Source organism: Pipistrellus kuhlii, unplaced genomic scaffold, assembly GCF_014108245.1.
Source record: "Pipistrellus kuhlii isolate mPipKuh1 unplaced genomic scaffold, mPipKuh1.p scaffold_m20_p_13, whole genome shotgun sequence".
NCBI classification, from domain to species: Eukaryota; Metazoa; Chordata; class Mammalia; order Chiroptera; family Vespertilionidae; genus Pipistrellus; species Pipistrellus kuhlii.
Genome location: NW_023425438.1, coordinates 5822042 through 5845308, shown reverse-complemented (window position 1 = coordinate 5845308; position 23267 = coordinate 5822042).

Sequence of the window (23267 nt, the reverse complement as noted above, 5' to 3'; positions counted from 1 at the left end):
AGTTATCAGCACCTTCCCCTGCCTCCCTAGGACCGTTATTTATGTCTCACCGGGAGGATTTCCATAAGCATCTTCCTGTTGCTTTTCATCACCTCTTTGTGATGTATTTTCTTCTCCTCTGCTTCTTCCTTCCAGTTTTTGTATTTTATTTTATGCCGACAGTTTTATAAGGAATGGTTTTAATGGGTACATGTTGTAAAATGAAAATATTTTACTAGGATATTACATAAAATACACAGGAGGAACCAGGGCATAAATTATATTTTTTTTATCGTAAGGTTTTACTGCAAATAAGTTCGCATATACAATCTTTTATTTATGATAAGAGCAAATTCTTTTTACTTATAGCTGCTTTTGAATTCAGTGCTTCAGCAAGGAAGCTTATGGGTAGCTACATAAAAGAAGGTTCTGTTTTGATGAGAAATAAATCTCTTATTTTGGAATGTTATTTTTCCTGTTGACTTATACATGAAGGGAAAAGGAAGATCTGGGGTTGCTGAAGGATGGAGAGAAGCCTCAGTCCCTGTAAGACAAGGATTACTCTTCCCTTACAATTGCAAAGGGGTGCATGTCAGCCCTCAAAGGGGCTGCAGGGTCAGAGTACTTACTCCCAGTCTTCCCTCAGTATAAGCTCTCAAGCTCATCTTTCTGGTCACTGTAGGAAAATCTACTCATGGGCTGAAACATTTTTTTTTCCTGCTTTTGGAAGCAAACAGGATGAAAGTATATGAATATTGTTTATAAGTAGTAATGCAATGATCAGTGTGTATCTCCCCAGAGATGAAGCAATATCTGTCACGAAGGCCAACTTTGGCCACAAGCCAGATCACAAAATGATTCTAAATTTTCTGCTTAATACTATTCTTTGGTTGAGTATCACATGATCTCACCCATGTGTGGAATTTAAGTAACAAAATAAATGGATGAACGGATTGGATCCAAAGACATGGAAGCATGGAACAGAATGTGGAACCTTGGAGGAAAGGCGGGGGAGGGTGGGTGAGTAAGAGGTAATCAACCAAAGACCTTTTATGCATATATGCATGACCTATGGACACAAATAATAGGGCAGTTAAGACCTGGGATGGGGGGTGGGGATGAGTTGGATGGGGGAAAAAGGGGCCATATGAAATACTTTCAATAATAAAGATTTATTTAAAAAAGAAAAAGAAAAAAATATTTTTGTTTGGAAATTATGCTGTATTATTTCCCCCCCTATTTTTGTGTAAACATATGAATGATGCTGACCCTGGGGTCCCAACTAGTAATTGGGCGCCACCAAGCACCCATCTATGCTGCCCCAAGAAGCAATACAAAGGGATTGAACCTTCATTTTAGAAGGTGCCATGGTTTTGCTCAGGCTGGCTCCGCCCTCCTGCAAGCAAACTCATTCTCATCTGCACCCAACATATTTGGAACTAGAGAGGCCGGGATGACTTGAACATCCTAGGAATCCCCTTGTCATAAATCTCCCTGGGCAGATGGGAGGAGCTGTGCAGGTGTACCCTGGCTATTTCTGGGCCCTGCTTCGGCTGGGAATACTAGACTAAAGGAAACTGTGGAGTCTGGCTTGCTTTCTTGCTGACTTGCAATTTCTGTCTTATTGAAATAAAAAGTTTACTGAAATGTCGTCTTGCCCCTTGAGAGGAGGTGTTCCTAATTTTGGCAGGCCATGAAAAATGTCCTGCTGGGAACTGAAATGCAACAACTAAGACTCTTTCATTTAATGGTCTGTACAAACACATTTATTGAGTCATTTTTACAGGCTCTTATGCCTTCCCAAAGAACCTGCTCCTCTTGATTGCCCACTTCCATTAGTGGCGCCATCATCTGTCCTGTTCCCCGGATGAAATCAAACAGCGCATTCTGAAATGCAAACTTTCAGGGAAGGCTCTTCAGAGAACCAATGATAGATTTATCTGAGTTTTCATCCGCCTCTTTTTTGTTCTCTGTAAAATCAAAAATTATGTTTTTTCTTCCTCTTTCATTTCTTTCCTCTCCTCCTCTTTAAGTACATTTTTTGAGAAGGTGGAGCGCTTACTTGGAGACCCATCTTTGGAATTAACTTCCATGAAATGGTACTGAGAAATTCTGTTTCCTTTATTTCTCAGGCAGAATCAAGGTCTTGTACAGTCCTCTTTGAGGATGGTGATTCAGCACAAAAGGAAACGGGTGTTACTTCTTACTTGTCAATATTTCTGGCCTGCTGATGTGCACACAGTTTCCACCAGCAACTAACCAGTGAGGACCTCTGCTTTCTGGCTTCCTCTAGGCCAGTGTTTCCCAAACTTTTGACATATGTGTACCCCTTCTATAATTTTTGTAATGCTGAGTACCCCTCGTACTCATGAGAATGTAGAATTAGGCTCAGCTAAACACAGTGCAGTGCATATCCCCACCAAACTTTTCCTGTACCCCTGGGGGTATGCATACCACACTTTGGGAAACAGTGTTCTAGGCAATTGACACAAAATGGTCTCAGGAGCTCTTATGGTAGAACTCTGCTGAGCTAGCCTCTCAAGAGCAAAAGTCTTGGTAAATAATTTAGGAATAGTATGCAAGGGCAAAAATGATTTTAAAATTGCCAGAATTCTCTGTTTTTCTAATAAATGGACCTTTGCTGTGGCCAGGCTCCCATGCAGTCTGTCAAATATACACACACACACACAGTTTTCATTGTGTTGTAATCAATGTGTAGATACATTTTTACATGTTGCTTTCTTCTGTGTGCTGTAAATACCCATATTGTCACATGATTTTATTTTTGTGACTATTACTGAGCATCTCTTAAGTGTCAGCTAGTATGTTAGAAAAGAGAATGAGATTGTATGCTGGGTAGATAGCTAGAGTCCAATAGACCAGAGTTGTCAATGCTCTAGCTTATTTGTGCCTTAATTTCTTTGAGCCTTGGTTTCTTCATATTTTATATTGAGACTAATTAACAACATACTTTATTAGAGTTGTAAAATTTTAATGAGATATGGAGATAATATGCAAAGTTCTTGGCATATACTGAGTGTTAAGTAAATGCTAGTGAATAAGATGCTGATATGATTGGTTATGATTAGGTGCTCATGATCTCAAGGAGTTTAAGAGAGAGAGAGAGACATATGCAAAAATACCTGCAATAAGAAATGACAGGAGCTATGATAAACATCTATACAGGTTTAATTGGAGGCCCTAAGGAAAGCATGGTTGATTCAGCATGGCAATGCAGATATAGGAAATCAAACAAGTCTTTACAAACAGCCAGTTAAGGAAGCTCAGTCTTGAAGGCAAACTGGAACTTGTTGCACAGATAAGGCCCCACGAGTTCGGAAGACGCATGAGCAAAGCCTGCCTTGTCATCTGGGTTGAGAAAGATGATAAGGATTTTACTAAGTGAAGATGAAGCAAGGATATTCTAGGTAGAGGCTACAACATTCATAGACATTGAGCTATGGCTGCTTATTCAGGAAATGAAGGTGTTTATGCTGTGTTTAGTACATAGGAACAGAGGCCTCTAGGTGGGGTCCAGGCAAAAAATGAGGCTGGAGAGGGAGGTGCAGCAGAGCTTATAGAGGCCCTGAAAGCCTAGCTTAGAACAGGGAGCTTCACCAGGCAGGTGATGGGGTGCCATAGTCAGACAACCCTTCTAGTGGCAGGGTGGGGCCCAAATTGGAGAGGATGAAGCTGGAGAAGAGGAACACATCAACTGCAATGTCTAGACCAGAGGGGACAGGACCTGAGCCTAACTATAGAATATCCCACCATGATAATTGTCCATGTTACATAAACATCCTTTTGCTCATGGGCACGTTCATCTTTCATTCACTTTAAACTCTGGCATTCCAAATATTACTATGGTTTGCCTCTTTGTATATCAACATTCCTTTCTTCCAGATATTTTCTTTAAGATAAAGGGCATAAACATTTGCATGGCTCTTAACAATTTGTTTCAAAAGAGTTTTCCAAATTATATTTTCAAATTATAGTAATTTTCCAAATTATATTTCCAGGGTCCGTTTGTGTATGGTCCTTGCAGAACCATGGAAACACAGAGTCTGCCATTTTTATTGTTTGGAAGGCATAAAACTGTTGTTTCAATTTGCCTTTCCTTGGGATCTACAGAAATAAAATTCTTTCTCCATTTGTCTTCTAATTGTGTGTCCTCACTTGTGAATTGCATGCCCTGTCTTATGCCCATTTGATAAGCAATTGTGTTAAATCCTTTTTTTGGCTGGCCTCTATCCTGGCAGCTCTCCACACACATTTCCACACAGGCTCTCCTTCTAATTTCTTTTCTCCCTCATCTATTGAAGCCAAATCCTTTTTCTAACTCAATATTACAATAGACATAACAATTCTAATTGCTCTATTGATTCATGGCCACTACAGTCATGGGCACGTTGGGAAGAACAAGACTTTGCTGTCAAGAGACCAGGGTGTAGAAAGCCTGGCTTCTTGCTTTCTAGCTGTATATGTTAGTGTGAGCATCTCAATCTCTCTAAACTGGTTTATCTGTGAAGTGGAAGCAGTAGTATATGTCAGGGTCAATTAAAAACTGTATTTGGTACCTGGTTAGTGTGACTTAGTGGATTGAGTGTCACCCCATTCACCAAAAGGTCACGAGTTCGATTCCCAGTCATTGCAATGCCTGGGATGCACACTTGATCCCCAGTGGGGGGGCGTGTGTAATAGGCAGCTAATCAATGCTTCTCTCTCATCAATGTTTTTCTCTCTCTCCCTTTCCTTTCATTGCTTTCTCTCTAAAAAAATAAATAAATAAATAAACAAACAAAAAACAACCTGTATTTGGCTATTGGTAATAGAGACCCAAGTACAGGGCTTAAAAACGTAGTAGTCTATTGTTATATATTAAATAATTTTGTAGGAGCCTACAGCTGGTATGGCAGTTCCATGAGGTCTTCCCTTGGCCTATAGTGTGGCAGCTCTTATATCTTAAAGACCAGGGAAGCAGTTGGATGGTGATGAATAGTGGCAAAGCTGAACCTATTCACCTGCTTATTAGACAGATATTTAAGTGCCTCCTGTGTGCAGGGCTCCAAGATTTTCTGTACTGGGAAATTTACAAGCTACCCCAAATAAGGCCTTATTTATTATGTTGACCTCTTAAGAATGGAAAATGATTACCTTTTTCTTTAACCCGGAATTGGAATCTCGGATTCCAAGGTGACTCTGTGGCTTTTTACCTACTTGCTCATGTATCCCTACAATAATCTCCCTGTACAGAAAAGGTATCCCTGTAAACCAAACACAGACTCATGAATAGGCTCTTAGAGTTATTCAACAGAAGCATCATGGCCTCATCACCAGATCAAGCCCCTAACAGATGTACGCATTCTGGTCTGCTGCTTAGCAGGTCAGCCTCATGGTGTTACAGTCACACTGTCTGCACAGGTGCTCCTGGGGCATCACAAGACCATGTCCCAGACACAGGGGCTCCTGGGTCCCCCGCTAGATTAGAGAACAGAATCTCCAGGTAACCTTCATATGGTTTATTATTATTATTACCAGTTGAATCACAATTCTGTCAAAATGTGTTCATGACAAATGAAATTTCTGTTCAGATCTCATAGTTCATGCCTGAAAGCAAAGATATTAGGATTAATGAGCATGTTTTTTTCTTTTTGCTGATGAGAAGAAAAAGCACCAAAGGGTGATTGGACTTTAGCCTTTTAATGGGCCTGATATTCTTCTTTCATTAGAGTTGACAAGGGCATATCTGGTGCGCTTATGCTGTGTGCCATGGTTTAAGGATATACTTGATGCGACATGACACCAGCATTTCTTTCACAACAAAATAGCCCAGAAATCCTGTGCACATGGAAGCAGAGCTCCACTGAGTGGGGCATCCAGGCAGAGGGAGGTGACAATGTTCCGGGTCAGCAGTGGGTAGAAGGGCTTGATCGATTTGTTAAAAAATCAGTGTAATTTGGTTCCAATTTTGCTTTCATGCAGGTGGCAGGAGGGATTGACAAAGAGCACGTCCATGCAGAGACCCAGGCACCAACTCTGAAAGATTTGCAGATGATCCCCGAGGACAGCCACTGTGATGCTGGTGAGCAGGGAGCGCAGGCCCACACATGTTGCCCTGGTTCCAGTGTGGGTGGATGCGCACAGGGATCTACTGCAGTGGAGGAGGCAGGAGTTGGCTCAAGGGGAACATAATTACAAGGTGTGGGAGTCTTGGGAGCTTGAGCAATCTCATCAGTGGGGTTGGGAAGAGCTTTCATACTGAGGAAAGGCATTCATATTTTTATATCTCAAGGCCATGAAATTATTAAAACCAGGGAGAAGAATTGAAATATCAATTTATTCGAATAGGCTCTGTTCGTCACCATTTGTGGACATAGTGTTCAAATGAACAGAATGTGGGGCTGATGAGGGTGTAGTTCCAGGTATGGTGCCTCTTAGGTTGGCTGGCATATTTCCATCAGACAGCTGCAGACTCCCAGATGAACCTCACTGGTCCCTCAGAACTGCTTTCACTCACATTCTGACACCAAATGGGTGGGTTTCTCCCCATACCATCCAACTCTCCAGCTCTGTGGACATCAATTTGGTATCCTGTAACTTAATTCTATCTGACACTAACTTCCCAGGGCTAATGTTGACCCCACAAATTAAAGACTCAGTCCCATGAGACTGCCCCCACTCCCGTCCAGGTCTCATAGCGCCACCTGGATTCCTGACCAACTGTTGATAAGTAGGCAGTTTCACAACCCCCTCCTCAGGTTTGATAATGGGCCAGACAGCTCGCAAAACAAAGGAAAACACTTATGTTTATTTGTTTATTAGAAAGATTCAAATGAACAACTAAATAAAGAGCTACTCAGGGTGAAATCCAGAGGGGCTGTGAGTGTAGAGCCTCTAGCCTGTGTAATTGGGGCGGGGAGGGGAGGAGGAAGAAACACCACCCTCACAGCTCATGGAACCTTTCACAAACCCAGGGCTCTCAGAATCCTGTTGTTCAGGAGCTTTTATGGAGGTTGCCTTGTATAGGCATTCATGGTTAAAAATTGGCCATTGGTGATTAAATTCAATCTCCAGTCCTTCTCCCCTTCACTGAAGTTTGGGGGGTGGGACTGAAATTGCCAAGTTTTGAATGAAGCTTTTGCCTTTCTGGTGAACAACTCCCATCCTGAAGCTGTTCGGGAGCCCCCAGAACCTGACACATCTCATTAGCTTGCAAAAGATACTCATCACCCAGGAGATTCTAAGGGGTTTAGGAGCTGTGTGCCTGGACCCAGGACAAACACCAAATGTTTCTCTTTATTGTATCCCAGCCTCACTGGCCAAGGGACTGGGGAAAGTGGGGCTGATGTGGGAGTCACTTGAGAAGACACCATCTGTGGCTGAACATAGCTCACAGGCTAGGCTCTGCTGCTGGGTAGGATCATTGCCCGCATCTCCTTGCCCTCTTTTGCAATCAGTACGGAGCATCTGCCATGTGCCAAGCATTTTCTTGAGTGATGTGATGAATGCATAGGTCAACTAGGCATTGTTATTACCACCAAGGAGTTCACGATATTGGAGGAAATGACATGTAAGCAACTGTACATAACACATCGTAGAAAGCCATATTCAGAGGCTTGCAAAAGTTCAGTGGGGACACAGAAGAGAGCAATTAATTACACCAGGAGGTTCGGGTAAGTTCTCACAGGGGACATAACATTTTTAGCTGCACTGTGAAAGATGAGATGGATATTACCCAGTGGAGATGAAGGAAGTATATTCCAGGGAGAGAATGTGACACAAGCAAAGACACTGAGGCAAATATGCTTCTTCAGGAAACTGACCAGCATGTTTATAGCATAAGGTGGCTAACCAGGAGCATTCATAACAGTCAGCACTAATGAAGCATTTATTATATATCAGGGACATTTTTATGCATATGACTTATTTCATCCTAAAAACAATCTCATGAGGTAGTTACCAATATTATCTCAATTTTTCAAAAGAAGACATAGAGGCTTAGAGAAGTAAAGGAAATTTCTTAAGGTTGTGAGCTATGGCCTGGAGCCAGAATTAGAGAACAAACAGGCTGACCTTAAGTGACCAGAAAGATAAGGAATATTGGACTTTATATATCATGTCACAGGTTTATTCTTAATCTTTGTTCTTCCCAGAATTCTCTGCTTTAGGGTATACATTTGGATACAGGATAAATATTCTTGAATTTTCTATTTGTTTTTTTTTTTTGTGTGTGTGTGTCATCTTTTTAATGGTTACTTTTAGCATGTTTCATAATATACCCTCTGGGCTTGTGCATTATAACACCTATATAATTTATAAATAAATAGGCATATGCATATGTCAGGGTTTGTACTGAAGCACTTATTCCTGGAAGAATTGCAAATCAAACAGGTTTAAAGACAAATGGTCCAGGCTAGTAATTTTCAAGAGTGGATTCCTGGCCAATAGCAACAGCACCAGGGAACTGGTTAGACGTGCAATTTCTGGGCTCCCAAACAGACAGACTGGATCAGATACTCTTGGAATGACACCCAAAAATCTGTGAGACTCGTTGGTCTAGAAAATAGAATTTTTAGGTGGAAAATGAGGTGATTTTATTTGAATTTTAGAAAGATAATTCTAGTTGGATTGAAAAAAAAGTGATATTCGCAATCAGTAGATTCTTTAAAGGGGCATTGTAAAGGTCATGGGAAGAATTGAGCAGGATCTAAGTCAAGTAAGAGAAGTGGATTTCAGAAATATTTAAAGGGACAGTCTATGGCCAGTTCAGTTGGTTGGGCACCCTTCCTTGCAGTGAAAGATTGCTGAAGTTAATTTCTCAGTCAGGGCACATATCTGGGTTAGGGGCTCAGTCCCCAGAAGGGGGCATATAGGAGGCAACTGATCAATGTCTCACTCTCACATTGATGTTTCTTTCTCCCCCTCTCCCTCTCTCTTTAGAAAAATCAATAAAAAAATGAGGGACAGCTTAAATACTACTGAATTTTACAGGGAAAGAGAGGGAGTTAAGTTTATATATAGCACCAACGTTTCTAAAGCACATAATTATTGTCCTTGTGCATGCCAGGTATCAGTGTGAGGCAGAGCTTATGATGACAGGAACTGATAAGGGTGATCCTGCTTAAGTCGAAGTGTGTGATATACATTCAAGATGAGTAGCCAGTTGGAATGTAGACTCTCATATTCTGAAGAGACATGAGGTTTGATAGTATCTTTATGTTAGAGAATAGCAACTATCTAGCAATTGAAACGGGCCATGGATAAAATGAGGAAGTTCTGTCTTTTCTATGGTAAAGAATGAGACAGACTCATCTGTGAAGAATTCAGGGCCAGGAGTGAGATCGGGGCCTAAGGCAAAGGCTGATATTCAGAGCAACTCATGTGGGAAACGAGGAAAGGAAGCAAAGCATGAGGGGAAATGAATGTGTTGGTATGTTGACCTCTGAGACCACATCGGGCCCATGACAAGTGCTGAACCTGTGCTGGCTAAAGAGTCAAGTGGGATGAAGATACTAGACATTCTCACCCAAACAGGTGAGCATAGAAGGCACATGCCATTCTCCAGCCTCCAAACACATTTTCCCATTGTTCTTCTGCATTTCACCAAGGGTCTCCACCAGGCTCTTGTACCTGTCATCCACTTCTTGGCCCCAAAGCCAATGTCACATGCTTTAGGGTTCTGTTACAGTAGCATCCCACTTCTAGAACAAAATTCAGTTTCAGTTATGCATTTGTATAACAAATTAATAAAAAATCTAGAAGCTTAAAATTACAACAATTTTCTTATGCCTCATAATGTTGTGCTTTTAAATTTGAGAGGGCTTCTTTTGTCCATATGAGGTCAACCAGGTAATTATGGAAGGGGTGGTCTGGAGGGTCTAAGAGTAGCTTACTCAAGTTGGCTGGTGAAATAGTTGGGGTTAGGTACAGACCTACCACAGAGGTCTTTTCTTCTACCTGGTGGTCAAATTTATCTCAATGTGCTAATGTAGGAAGATTTCTTATGCTTTTATATAAACCTTTGGGAGTGAGGGAGGGAGGTATTTTCATGAAGAATCATCCCTGGCATCCTTGAATCTACGTGTAAATTTATTCATGGGATGTTGTGGATTGCCCTGCTTCTCTGATGCTCCCTGCATACTAGTAACCTACTTTATACATATGATATATACATATGGTGCTTTTCCTTCTAATTTTGTTCTCATCGACTAAGCCACAAAGCATTCAGTTATAACATCTTTCATTCACTATACTCTGCCCAACCTGCCTTTCTGACAATCAGGCTTCCTGTGCCCATGATTCTCTATTATAACCTGGGCTGCCCAGTCAGGAATGAGAGTCCTTGCCCCTAGAAATTGGGTTTCTGGGGATGTCAAAGCTTCAACAGTGAAGCTTGCTAGTAAGTCATGTTCAGACCTAGCACTGAGATGTATAGGACTCCTAAGCCTGTCCTTAGTCAATGGACAAGACTACATCTATATTGCATCTCATTTTCGGTTCACTTTGCCTCTGCTTAGAGAGAGGAAGAGAGAGAGAGAGAGAGAGAGAGAGAGAGAGAGAGAGAGAGAGAGAGAGAGAGAGAGAAACATTGATGAGAGAGAAACATCAACATTAATCAGCTGCCTTCTGCACATCCCCTGCTGGAGATTGTGCTCAAAACCCAGCCATCTGCCCTGACTGGGAATTGAACCAGTGACCTCTTGGTACAAGGGATTATGCTCAAGCACTGAGCACAGCAGCTGGGCAAGCCTCTGCTTATTTTTATATGATTAGGGTCTATCAGATAGAATATGAACATTATTTGAAAATAGTGATAACACCTCATCAGAAATCTTTCAGTGAAAGGAATTAATGTGGATTCTGAGGGGGAAAAGCAGTTTTCTTTTTTTTTCTTTTTCTTTTTTTGAAGAACACAATGAGTAGAGGAAAAACGAATCATGACAATAAAAAGACACAGGATATTATCTCAAGCGAAATGGACATGAAAAACAAACTACAAAGCAAATAATGTGCATAATTATTGACCAAAACAGAGAGAGGCTGAGATTTGGAAAACAAATATTTTTCAACACAGAAACATGTGGAGCCAGAAGGCATTTTAATGTGCTGTGTTTTTTAGATTGTCTATGCCAAGAGAATTTATGATCAGAACATTTCTTCATGATTTTTGGAATTAATAATACAAAATAAGAGGTTGGCATATTAAATGCAGATTCTGTTTTTCACAATTATTTAACATAGACACCCCAGCATGTCCTAGCATGGAGTCAGATATGAAAGCTCAGGAGCCTTCACATTTTCACTGCTATCTCTCTTTATAGAACTAACATATAACAGCCCATGGGCCCAGATAAGCACATTGGGATAACATATTTAATAATTTAAGTGGTCAAGTTACCCAAACTTTAGTGCATAATAAGCTATTTATAAGAATCCTAGCTACTCTTCATAGCAGAGTACTTCACCCCATCCTCAGGAAAAGATGGTTTTCTGAGACCATATGTATTCATAACTAGACCATCATGAAAGGGAAGACTAAAGACATAAAGGGCATCTAATTTTTAAACCCAAATGTGCAAAAAATAGCTTTAATTGTCTAGATTATTTTAAAAACATACATTTTTGTTGATTTTAGAGAGGTAGAGTGAGATAAAAACATCAATGGTAAGAGAGAATCACTGATTGGCTGCCTCCAGCACACCCCCTACTGGGGATGGAGCCCACAACCCTGGCATGTTCCTTGACAAGGAATCTTCCTGGTCCATAGGTTGATGCTCAACTACTGAGCCATGCCAGCCAGGTTAGATTATTATCATACTGTCTCCTGAAAGAATTTGATACTGCTACACAAGGTCATGGAAGGACATGCTGGAATGCCCCTGAACTAGTGGCAGCACAGGAGTCAGGGAGGTCAGGAGACCTGCCCAAGTCCAACCTAGCCAGCATCAAAGCTGAGGCTGAATCCATTATACTCATTTCTATATTTCAGTTTTCAAATCTGGCCCCTCTCCACGCATGCAAATAGTTTCTATATCCCCTATTTCAAAATCTGTGTGTTTTTGTCTTGTCTTTTCATTTGTTGCTTTCAGGTTTATATCCCACATATGAATCAAATCATATGCTTTTTGACCTTTTCAATCTTATTTTTGCTTAGCACAATATATTGCTTTTTCATTCATATGGCTTTAGAATTCCACTACTTCTCCTTTACCCATTTGTTCATCTGATCATCAAATATTGCCGTGGCTGCTATGTGCTGGGCATTCCTATGCTCTGATTGGTACAAAATGGCATAAAATGGGATTAATTTATTATGTTTCCCCTGGGAAACATAATAAATTAATCATCAAAGGGAGTAACTAGTTCATATAGAATGGACAGAGGGACAACTTCTGTAAAATAAGGTGACTTTGGAACAGAAAAATGAAAGAGAGCAAGGAGCCCAGCCAGGCAGCAGGCTTCATGGGTGTGCTCACTATACTATACAATCCTACAATGAACCACACTTGGTTCAATGCTCTGTGGTTGTCATCTTAAGATTCTTACTCATATTTAACAAAAAGACATTTTTCACCTCATACTGGGCCCAGCAAATGATGCAGCTGGTCCTGGACCAGGAAGGAGCTATGTGGTAGTTGGGGAGAGGACCCCCAGGCAGATGCCCCAGCGAGGACACAGGGCTGACATGAAGGAGGAACAGAAGGCCAGTCAACTGGAGTGGGGTGGGCAAGAGGGGAGAGTGACAGGAGGTGACATTAGAGAGCGGGGAGGGGGCCAGGCATCAGCCCTTGTAAAGACTTTGGCTGTCATTCTGAGTGAGCCATTGACCAGAGCAGTGACATGATTTGACCTTCATTATAAAACAATTATTCTGGATTTGAGCTATTTGTTTATCACACGAGCTCAGTGTAAGATTTACTTATTTTCCAAAATAGACTAAGGAGTAATTTTACCAAAGTCAAGCTGCGTAATGTAGAGAAGCCTTTTAAATGTTATAACATTCAAAATGTTAAACAAATAAATTAAAATTTTTATGAAATGACAAATTATCAACTCTCTCTGGTTATACAGACTAAGCCTTTTAAAAACTTATTCCTTTCCTAGATGGTTTCAATATTTAGAAACGTACAGATGTAATCCCTAACCACAAATATTCTTGCTCACTGACATATCCTTTTCTTTATCTAGTTTTACTAGAAAAGGGACCATCCACAGCCTAGAGAATGTTTAATCTTCTGCTATACTTCAATTTCCTCCCTTGAGAGGGAGAAGAAAAATATCATGCCCCATTGTTGAATAACACCACTATTTCATGAAAGTAGATGTTTCTGCCAAATGTCCAAAGGAAGGAAACTTACTCAATTCTCTTGCTGGTTAGAGCATTTCTTTTTGAAAATTTAAAAAATTATAAAAATTCAGTTTCTGAAACTCAGTCTGATAATTATCCAGTGTAAAATACAGTACATGGAAAAAATAAAATTGGTATAAGAGCCTGGATAGAAAATTTGAAGTGGCCAAAGGATATTCCAGACCAAAAGAGAGAAGCACAGGGCACACACAATATCTTGGAGCTTTCTATTTGTAGTTACAGAAGATCCTTTGTTATGTGGGGTCCAGCCTATCTGTCAAATCTGATGGAAGGTTCTTGCAAGAGAAAGATGTCTCTTAATGATGTCCTGTGCATGTGCGATCCTTCCAGTATTTTGCAAGTGATTTTGTGTCTTTTATCTCGGTTTGTCCTCACTTTTCTTGAAATGGGTAAGGTGAGTTTCATTGCTAATGGGTAGATAAAGAAATGGGAGCCTAAATAATTTAAATAATAAGCTTGAACCCTAGCTGTTATGGCTCAGTAAATAGACCATTGGCCTGTGAACTGAAGGGTTTTGGATTTGATTCCAGTCAAGGGTACATACCCAGGTTACAGGCTCAGTTTCCAGTAGGGGAGGTGCAGGAGGCAGCCAATCAATGATTATTCTCTCATCTTTGATTTTCTATCTCCCTCTCCCTTCCTCCCTGAAATCAATACAATTATATATTAAAAAATAAGCTTGAGGTTGATAGCAAACCAATGACCAAACAGGAAACTGGATAGATATTGTGACTTTCAGTTCAATGTTCATTCCATGTCATCATTCTTATTTTATTCATGCTAAGGAGATGGAGTGGCAACTACATGTGCTTAGTTTGGTTAGTGAAGTAGACCAAATATACCTATTGTACAATGGTTACTGATGGTGGTGCAAGGAGTAAAAAGAGGCAGGAAGGCGCGCGCGAGAGCACACACACACACACACACACACACACACACTCTGTTAACAAGGAATATAACTGAACCTCTTCACAATGAAAATCTGCTTTGCAAAACGACTGTTTAGAAAATGAAAAGACGTCATAGGCTAAAACAAAATATTGGCAAAAAAAGAATGAACTTGTGTCCGGAATATATTGTTGCTCTACAAATTCAATAATAAGAAAGCCTCTAATTCAATAAAACATAAAAAAAAATTTAAATACATACTCTACCCCAAAATATGGATGGCAAGTAAGCCCCCAAATGTTCCTCATGTTCATTAATCATCAGAAAAATGAAAATTAAATCTGCAATGTGATACTGCTACACACCTGAAACAAAGGCTAAAAATAAAAATGTCAGACAATAGCAAGAGTAGATGAGCATGTGTGATGGCCAGAATTTTCATATACGGCTGGTGGGAATGAAAAATGTCCACCTATTTGGAAAATTCCTATAAGTCACTGGACAACCCAGAAATGCACTCCTAAGTATTTAAAAGAGAAATGAACACTTATGATCACACAGCACCTGTACTTGAATGATTATAGCTGTTTTATATCAAGATTTCTCTACATTTAAACAATTCAAATGTACTTTAAGTAATAAATGGATACACATCATGGAACATCCATATAAAGTAATACTACTTCACAATAAAAGGGAATGCAGGACTGATACGTGTAACACCTAAATGAATCTCAGATGCATTCTGCTAAGTGAAAGAAGCCAAACTAAAATACTGTATACTGTTTGCTTCCAGTTACTCAGTATTCTGGACAAGGCGACACAGATCAGTAGTTGCCAGGGGCTGAAACAGAGGGAGAGGCTGCCAAGGGTATGAGGGCATTTTTGAAGGAGATGGAAGGGTCTGCATCTTGTTGCAGGTGGCTGTTCCATTATTTATAAACTGATGTGTCAAACTCATAGAACTGCACATATAAAGGTGATTGCTGTCTATGCAAATTATGTAACTTAAAAAAAAAGAAATATGAATACATGAAAGCTAGTTGAAACCAAAGACACAGTATCTTATTGATATCAATAGAAAAAAAATTGCCAGGTAATAAGAAAAGCATAAATTGTCCAGTGTCTCATATTTAACAGTAAATTTCAACTACTTTCTTGTAAAGTTAAAATTCAAAGATAAATGATTTGTTAGAGCCCATGTTTAATGAAAAAAAAAAAAAAACCCACACCTACATCTTATGGTTCCATAAGAATGAGATTGAATCATGAATGATCTAAATAGCTACTTAGTATAATTTTAAAAATTAAATAATTAATTGAAAAAGCCTTTACTTACTAATTTATTCAGCCATGCAGAAATGATCTGACTAGTCAAGCCTCCAGTATGTAAATCCCAAAATCTTTACTATGCAAAGATAATTAAAGGGCAACAACCATGACCTTTGAGGGCCAGTCTTCAATTGGTCAATGAGTGCTGATGTTCTTTGAGCTCTTAGGAACCATGCAAACTTTAGTCCTTAGTATTGTATGTGAGTTTTGCTCATTTGTCTGAAGTACTTGATACAATCTGACCTGGTGTCTACATGGCAGGGTTGCTTGTAGAACCCCACTAGTCTTTTGCTGACTTTAATTCTAGCAGCATTCATGATCTAGTTGTTCCCATGTGGGGAAAAGTGTCTAATTGTTTTGTGGAATCTACTTTCCTGTTTGGTCTTAGATGTAGTCTCTGCTCTCTGGTTGAAAATTCCTCAAAAAAAAAAATTGGAATTGCTATTTGACCCAGTGATCCCACTTCTAGGAATATATCCTAAGAAAGCTGAAACACTCATCAGAAAGAATGTATACACCCCTATGTTCATAGTAGCACAATTTCTAATAGCTAAGACTTGGAAACAGCCTAAGCGCCCATCAGCAGATGAGTGGATAAAATAACTGGTACATTTTCACAATGGAATACTATGCAGCAATGAAAAGGAAGAAAGGTTACCATTTGCAACAGCATGGATGGACCTGGAGAGTATTATGCTAAGTGAAATAAGCCAGTCAGAGAAAGATAAGTATCACATGACCTCACTATATGGTGGAATCCAATGAGCCAAATAAACTGATGAAGAAAAGTGGATCCAGAGACATAGAAGCATGAACAGACTATCAAATTTCAGAGGGAAGGCAGGGGAGGGTGGGTGGGAAGATATCAACCAATGAACTTGTGTACATACATGCATATCCCGTGGACACAGACAATGAGGTAGTGAAGGCCTGGGGGTGGAGTATAAGGGAGCGGGCTGGAAGAGATCAATGGGGGGCAAAAGGGAACTTCTGTAATACTTTCAACAATAAAGATTAAAGAAAAAAAAAAAAGAAAAGTTTAGAAAACGCAGTCATGCTTTTCCACCAGGTCAAGAGGCACTGCTTTGTATGCCTCAGATTTCAAAAATAAAAATAGGAGAACCCAAGAAGTATGAACAAAAGCCACCTTGAAGTGCCACTCTCATGTCTATAAAAATGACAACTGCGAACAATACAACAACATAGCTCTCTGCCCTGCTGAGGATATGATGAAAGTGGTACGAGCAGTTTTGCTAAAATGGCCTTATACATTTCCAAAATTAACTGTGATAACAAAATGGACGTATGTCTCGAGATCTTAAAATACACATTTTGATTAAACAATTCCCCATTTAGGAATTTATCCAAAGGAAATACGTGGTGGAGAAAAAATGATGCCTGACCCATATATCACTCCAGAATGAGCTAAAATAGCGTTAAAATAGAAAGCTAATTAAATGTACACCATTAGGGGAATTGGATAAAAAAGAAAAAATATTCATGGATACAGGCGTGTGTGGATGTCTTAGGTAGCAAAGGAACAGTGTACCTATGGTCCGCAGCAATGTTGAAACATCCCTGCCTCCTCCCCTTCCACCCTAAAGTGGTGCTAAGCACCTTTAACAGACTACATACTTTGTTTATTGTATTCATTATCTGTCTCCTTTAACTATCGAATAGAACAAAAGCTACTCCATGAGTGCAAACATTCTTTCTTGTTTTATTTACCGCTGCATTTGTTTTGTTTTTTTCTTTTTCTGTGCCTAAAGCAATTCCTGGCATATAGTGGGCACTAAATACATATTTATTTAAATATATATATATATATATATATATATATATATATATATATATATTTTTTTTTTTTTTTTTTTTTTTAATTTCAGAGAGGAAAGGAGAGGGAGAGAGTTAGAAACATCAATGGTGAGAGATAATCATTGATGGGCTGCCTCTTGCCTGTCCCCGCTGGGGATCCAGCCTGCAACCAGGGCATGAATCGAACCCTGACATCCTGGTTCATAGGTTGATGCTCAACCACTGGGCCATGCCTGTCAGGTGATACATTTTCATTAAAAAAAATGAATGAGAAGATACTTAATAAGGATTTTTTTTTTTAGCAGCCTCCTTTGGATTCTGTTTTTTGCTCTTTATTCAGCCATTTGCTTATTTGTTCTTTCAATGAATATTGACCACGCCCTCCTCTGAGTTGCCTTCACAATAGTCATGATCCTGTAGGTAAATGGAGCTCACAGTGTGCTGAGAAGATGACCACTGGGACAGTTATCACAGAGAAATGGTGAGGTAATATAGAGTGCTATTTGGATGTACACTGAGTGGCCAGATTATTATGATCTCTGAACACATAATAATCTGGCCATTCAGTGTATATCCTATATAATAAAAGGCTAATATGCAAATTGTCCCCTTGACCAGTAGTTTGACCAGCAGGCAGGCTGGCCAACCACCTATGTCTCCTCCCCCTGGCCAGGCTGGTCAGATACCCCCATGCACACGAATTTGTGCACTGGGCCTCTAATACACGCGCGCGCGCGCGTGCGCGCACACACACACACACACACATATACTGAGAGGCCAGATTATTATGCATTCATAGTTCATAATATTCTGGCCACTCAGTGTATACCGCAGGGAGTTCACCTTGGGGATTACAGATCCTTAGGAATCAGAATCTCAAGTGAGAGGAGTTTCTCACCAGGGGAAAATGCTCCTGGCTTGGTGGACAAACAGGAAGGACCAGAGCCACCAGCCTGGCTCTTGAGGACAGGAGGAAAACCCGAGTCTCTGTCTCTGGGGTGTGACCACTGCAGGGCAGCCCAGTGCATGGTCAGGGCCTGTAAGCAGACAGATTGAAATGTGGGGACCCTGGAAACCCCCCTTCAGGACTTGGATCTCTATCTGAAAGATGATGGAAAACAAAGGACAGAATACAGACCTATACAGGGAAATAGAGGATGGATCCTACGTGATGTTTGCAGACATAGCTGTGGCTGCTGCCCTGAACACGGGCAGGAAGCAACCAGACTGGAGGCAGCTGGCCCTGGGAGGTAAGGCAGGCATGTGCTGGAGGCCATGTCCCGGGCTGTTCTGCTCCCTGACCTCCAGGTGAAGGAGATCTCTGTTCTGCATGTGCTGCTGTATGGTTATAAGAAGGCCTGTCATCAAGTGCATTTTGTAGTTTTCATCTGACCTGTAAAGGCAAACATCAAAATGAGAAGGCCTGTGTATCATTTTTTATTTTTAAAATATATTTTATTGATTTTTCACAGAGAGGAAGAGAGAGGGATAGAGTGTTAGAAACATCGATGAGAGAGAAACATCCATCAGCTGCCTCTTGCACACCTCCTACTGGGGATGTGCCCGCAACCAAGGTACGTGCCCTTGACCAGAATTGAACCTGGAACCCTTGAGTCCCCAGGCTGACGCTCTATCCACTGAGCCAAACCAGTTTCGGCAAGGCCTGTATACCCTTAACATTTATGTGTGAGCTGGGAAATGGGCCTTTTCTCACCCTTGGTCCAACTGAAAACAAGACAAAGACATTTGTTCCAAGTCTTGCTTTTAATTCCTCTGATCCATCATCACAGGCTTGGGGATGCGAAACATGAGGCCGTCCATGTTGTGCTGCTTTTGCCATACAGATTAATTTGGGAGCAGACACAGAGGGTTGCTATGGAGTTAGGAAGGAGCAACTGCTTGCAAAGTTCTCCTCGCTGCTGCACAAGCAGGCCCGGGCCCCCCAGCAGGCCCCAGGGGGCGCAGCAGGCCCCAGGGAGGCGGCGTCCCTGCGGAGTGCCCACGCTCAGGGGGGTGAGGGCGGCTGCATCCCCAACCTCCATTTCTAATCCACTCCTAGCCTGCTGCGGCTCGGGGCCCGGCCTTTCAATTATTTAAGAATGGGAAAGCGCTTGTTGCCTGATGCAGGATTTGCTTTTATTCAACAGAACAAAACCCTCGTAGGTGAGATTCAGCAGCCGGTCCCAAGGTGCATGCAGATAGCCAGCTGAGGGCAGTTGCTCTGAGATGTGGTCTGGTTCAAACAGCATAGTGAGTGGAGGGAAGGAGGGGAAAAGACAAACCGAGATGAATAGGGAACATCTTGATGCTGTCTTCTGTTTGTCCAGCTGGAACATGAGAGCTGCTGGAATAGCAGGGACTCAGGCTATGGTGGAGGAAAGAAGCAGTGTGGCAGGAAAGTGGCCACAGGCTGGGGGGGTGAGAGCCGCCATGTGTGGCTGGGAAATCATCTGTCCTCTTTCAGCCATCATCTCCCTAGCTGTGAGATGGGGAAGGTGGGTTAGATGATCTAAGGTTTCCTTGTACCTTTGTCTTCTAATTTCAGAGCGATTTTCAGCTCTCTGTGCCAGTTGAGAGTTGATCCTCTGCCTGGGACAGAGCTGGTACTGGAACAATCTCTTTTTGTCATTGTTTATCCAGTCCTGTAGCCTTTCTTTCAACACACACACAGAGTGAGCACTTGCTGTGCAGGGGGAGCCCCTCGAGGGCTCTCAGACTGAGGGTCTTGTGTGATGCAGCCAGACTATGAGGGGCAAGGGGAGCGTCCCTTCTGCTTTGGCTTGCTCACTAGACTCTGAAGATTGGATTAGTTTGAGAATCCATGGGCCTATTCATTATGCATCTGTTCACTCCATAAATATTTACTGAGTGTAAAGCATAAGTCAGATGGCATATAAGGGAAAATCAAAGATGAATCAGGTAAAGGGCTTGCACTCAAATTCCCATGATCTTGCTGATGAGGCCAATATGTAATAGGAAAACTATAGCAGAGAGAGAAATGCAAACATAGTTACACACACAGGGAATTCTGAGAGCACAGAGAGCAGTATCATCAAACACTGATTGGAGAGCTTGGAGTGTCTCTCAGAGGGGTGTGGTCTGAGCTGGGAGTTATTATTAAAAAGTTGTATTACTTTATTCTGATTATTAAAGTTATGTACATACATATATGTATATAATAACTATGGAGTACGTTTGTATGGAACACAATTCAAAACATTCAAAAAAGAAGAAAAAAGCTTAGCTGCTATCACACAATTCAGAGATAATAATTAAGAAAAAAAATTTTAAAGGTAATTTTAATATATATTTTAAGCAATTTTTGTCATTTCTTTTAAAAAATGTTTGACAAAAAATTAGACCATAAGTACTATAAGTCACATTGTCTTTATTAAGTCAACATATAAAATTCTATTTCTTTATCTCCAAGAGCTATATAGCATATTCTATTGTATAGATGCCTGTTTTTGTTTTTGTTTTAGCTAATGCCCTATTGATAGATTTGAGTTATTTCAATTTTTTTCAGTAATATAAACAACTTTGTGACAAAAATATGTCTCCTTAGGACAAATTCTTACAAGTTGGATATCTAGGCCAAAAGATTAGAAATTAAAAAATATTTTTATTGATTTCAGAGAGGAAGGGAGAGGAAGAGAGAGATAGAAATATCAATGATGAGAAATAATCATTGATTGGCACCTCCCACATGCCCCACACTAGGGATCCAGCATGCAATTTGGGCATGTACCCTGACTGGGAATTGCACTGTGACCTTTTGGTTCATAGGTCAGTGCTCAACCATGGGGCCATGCCAATCGGGCTAAGCCAATACTTTAAATATGGGTCTACATTGCCAGATTGTGCATTAGTTTAAAGGAAGCATTATATTTATCTCTGTGTGTACTTACACATGTACCCGTTTGCTTCAGTGAATATTAATTGAGTACTTCATAGATTCCAGACATTACACTTAGCACTTTACATACATTATCTGATTTAATGACTGTAGCACTTCAGCCCAAGCTGACGTCCATACGCTTTATAACAGACATTCCAAGAAAAATAATTCAGGAACACATTTTATTTGCCAACCCAAGAAACTTAGTGGTATTTGGAGAGAGAGGGTAAGCATATGGAATATGGAAGGAATGATAACAATCTTTGTGCTGGCCTGGCTAAAATGTTATTTGTTCTAGGCCATTGGCCAGAATCCTTTCCTATAAATTTAAGTCCAAATGGTGAATTTGCCAGACAGAAGCCTATGATTGCTGCTGCCATCAACATCCAACCTTGAAGAATAGCTGTTTGTATTTTCAGTGCTCTAGGCCAGCTGATGTTGCTGACGTTTTCTAGCAATAGGGGGACCTTGGGTCTTGATTGGCCTAGGGCAGTCCTGGTCTATGCTCGTTGTCTTTAAATAATTAACATTGCACCCTTTCATTTTTAAAAGTGTTCCACTTTGGACAATAAGTGATGATGAAGTAACTTTTTGCCTATGGGGCAGGGATTGCTGATGACACTGAGGCAAGTCAGACAGTGAGGTTGCCATCTGCTGCCCCTTCCCTTCCCTTGTAGGGCAAGTATCTCTGTTCCTACTTTCTAAGAAACCCCCCTCTCCTGAAATGTACCAGGATATCTGGTCACCTCACTTATCCAAATAATAGCTGAGGATCAGAGAAAAGGCAAAAAATATCTGTAGAATAAGAATAAGTGGGTTCTGTAATAAAGTTCTTGCCCTTGATGATGGGAAAAAATTCTTATTCAAAGCCTGTCTTCTCTTCTTCTATTCGCAATCCCTCAAAAGCCTGGGTATTTTATTTCCTACAACACATGTGCTTAAAAGGATAGGTTTGGAAAGAGAAAGAATGCTTAAGGCAAAGAAAGAATGCTCTAGGCACAAGCAAAAAGAGAGCGAGGGTGGTTTATAGGAGAAGCAGAAGACAGAAAGCTTAGAGACTTGCAAGAACGACCATTACAGGTACAAATGGCCCTGCCCATAGTGAGGGACTCTGAGGGAATAGAGGGCAGAGGACACTAATGGGGGCTCTAGAGATGACCTTGAATTATCTAAGAAGTGTTTTGTGGCACTTGGCAGGCTGCATTTAAGAGGGTAGGGCAGTGTGAAACATTCTAGATGAGATCACTGCCCAAATATTTCATATTACTTAACATACACTCACAAGAGGTAAGTCTTCAGCAAGCTGAGCACCTTGATTACCCAGAATGCCTTAACCTTCAGAGCATCCTGGGTAGGTCAGAACTTAATAACAGAGAAAAGGCATCTAAGTCATCTTTTCTGCCCTCAATGATGACAGATTCTTGTCGAGATGATAAGGTTTTAGCCTTTCTAGATGTCTTTGTATTTTAATAAAGGACTTTAAAAGACCAACTTCCTTGTAATCCCAAGGGAGCCAAGTCCTAGTAATAGAATAATAGGCACTGAGAATACAGGAGGAGAGTTTCAGGGGACAAAGGATTTTTTTTTTCTTGAGGATCCATGCGGAGAGTGTTGTTTTTTCTTTGTGTGAGGATAGTCCTCTAAAAAGGGTGGCCTCAGCTGCTCATGTCCTATGGAGTCACACACTCCCACCTCTGAGGAACCCTCTGAACCCGAATCATGTTCTTAAGGCAGAGCAGTAAGTCAGACAGGCTCATGGCTGAGCAGAAGGCCAAGGCGTCCTCAGAGCAGCTGACGGTCCTACTCGGTACTAATCACAAACAAAATTATGGATCATTTAAGTGACAAGTGGTCCTTAGCTCTCAGTCAAGACCATTGGGGTTCTGAGACTCCTGGCTGAACATCCTGCAGGACTCCGCTCATTAATTCCATGCACGGCACTGTTTAAACTGTAATGAAAACTCAATGCAAAAAATTAGGAGACTT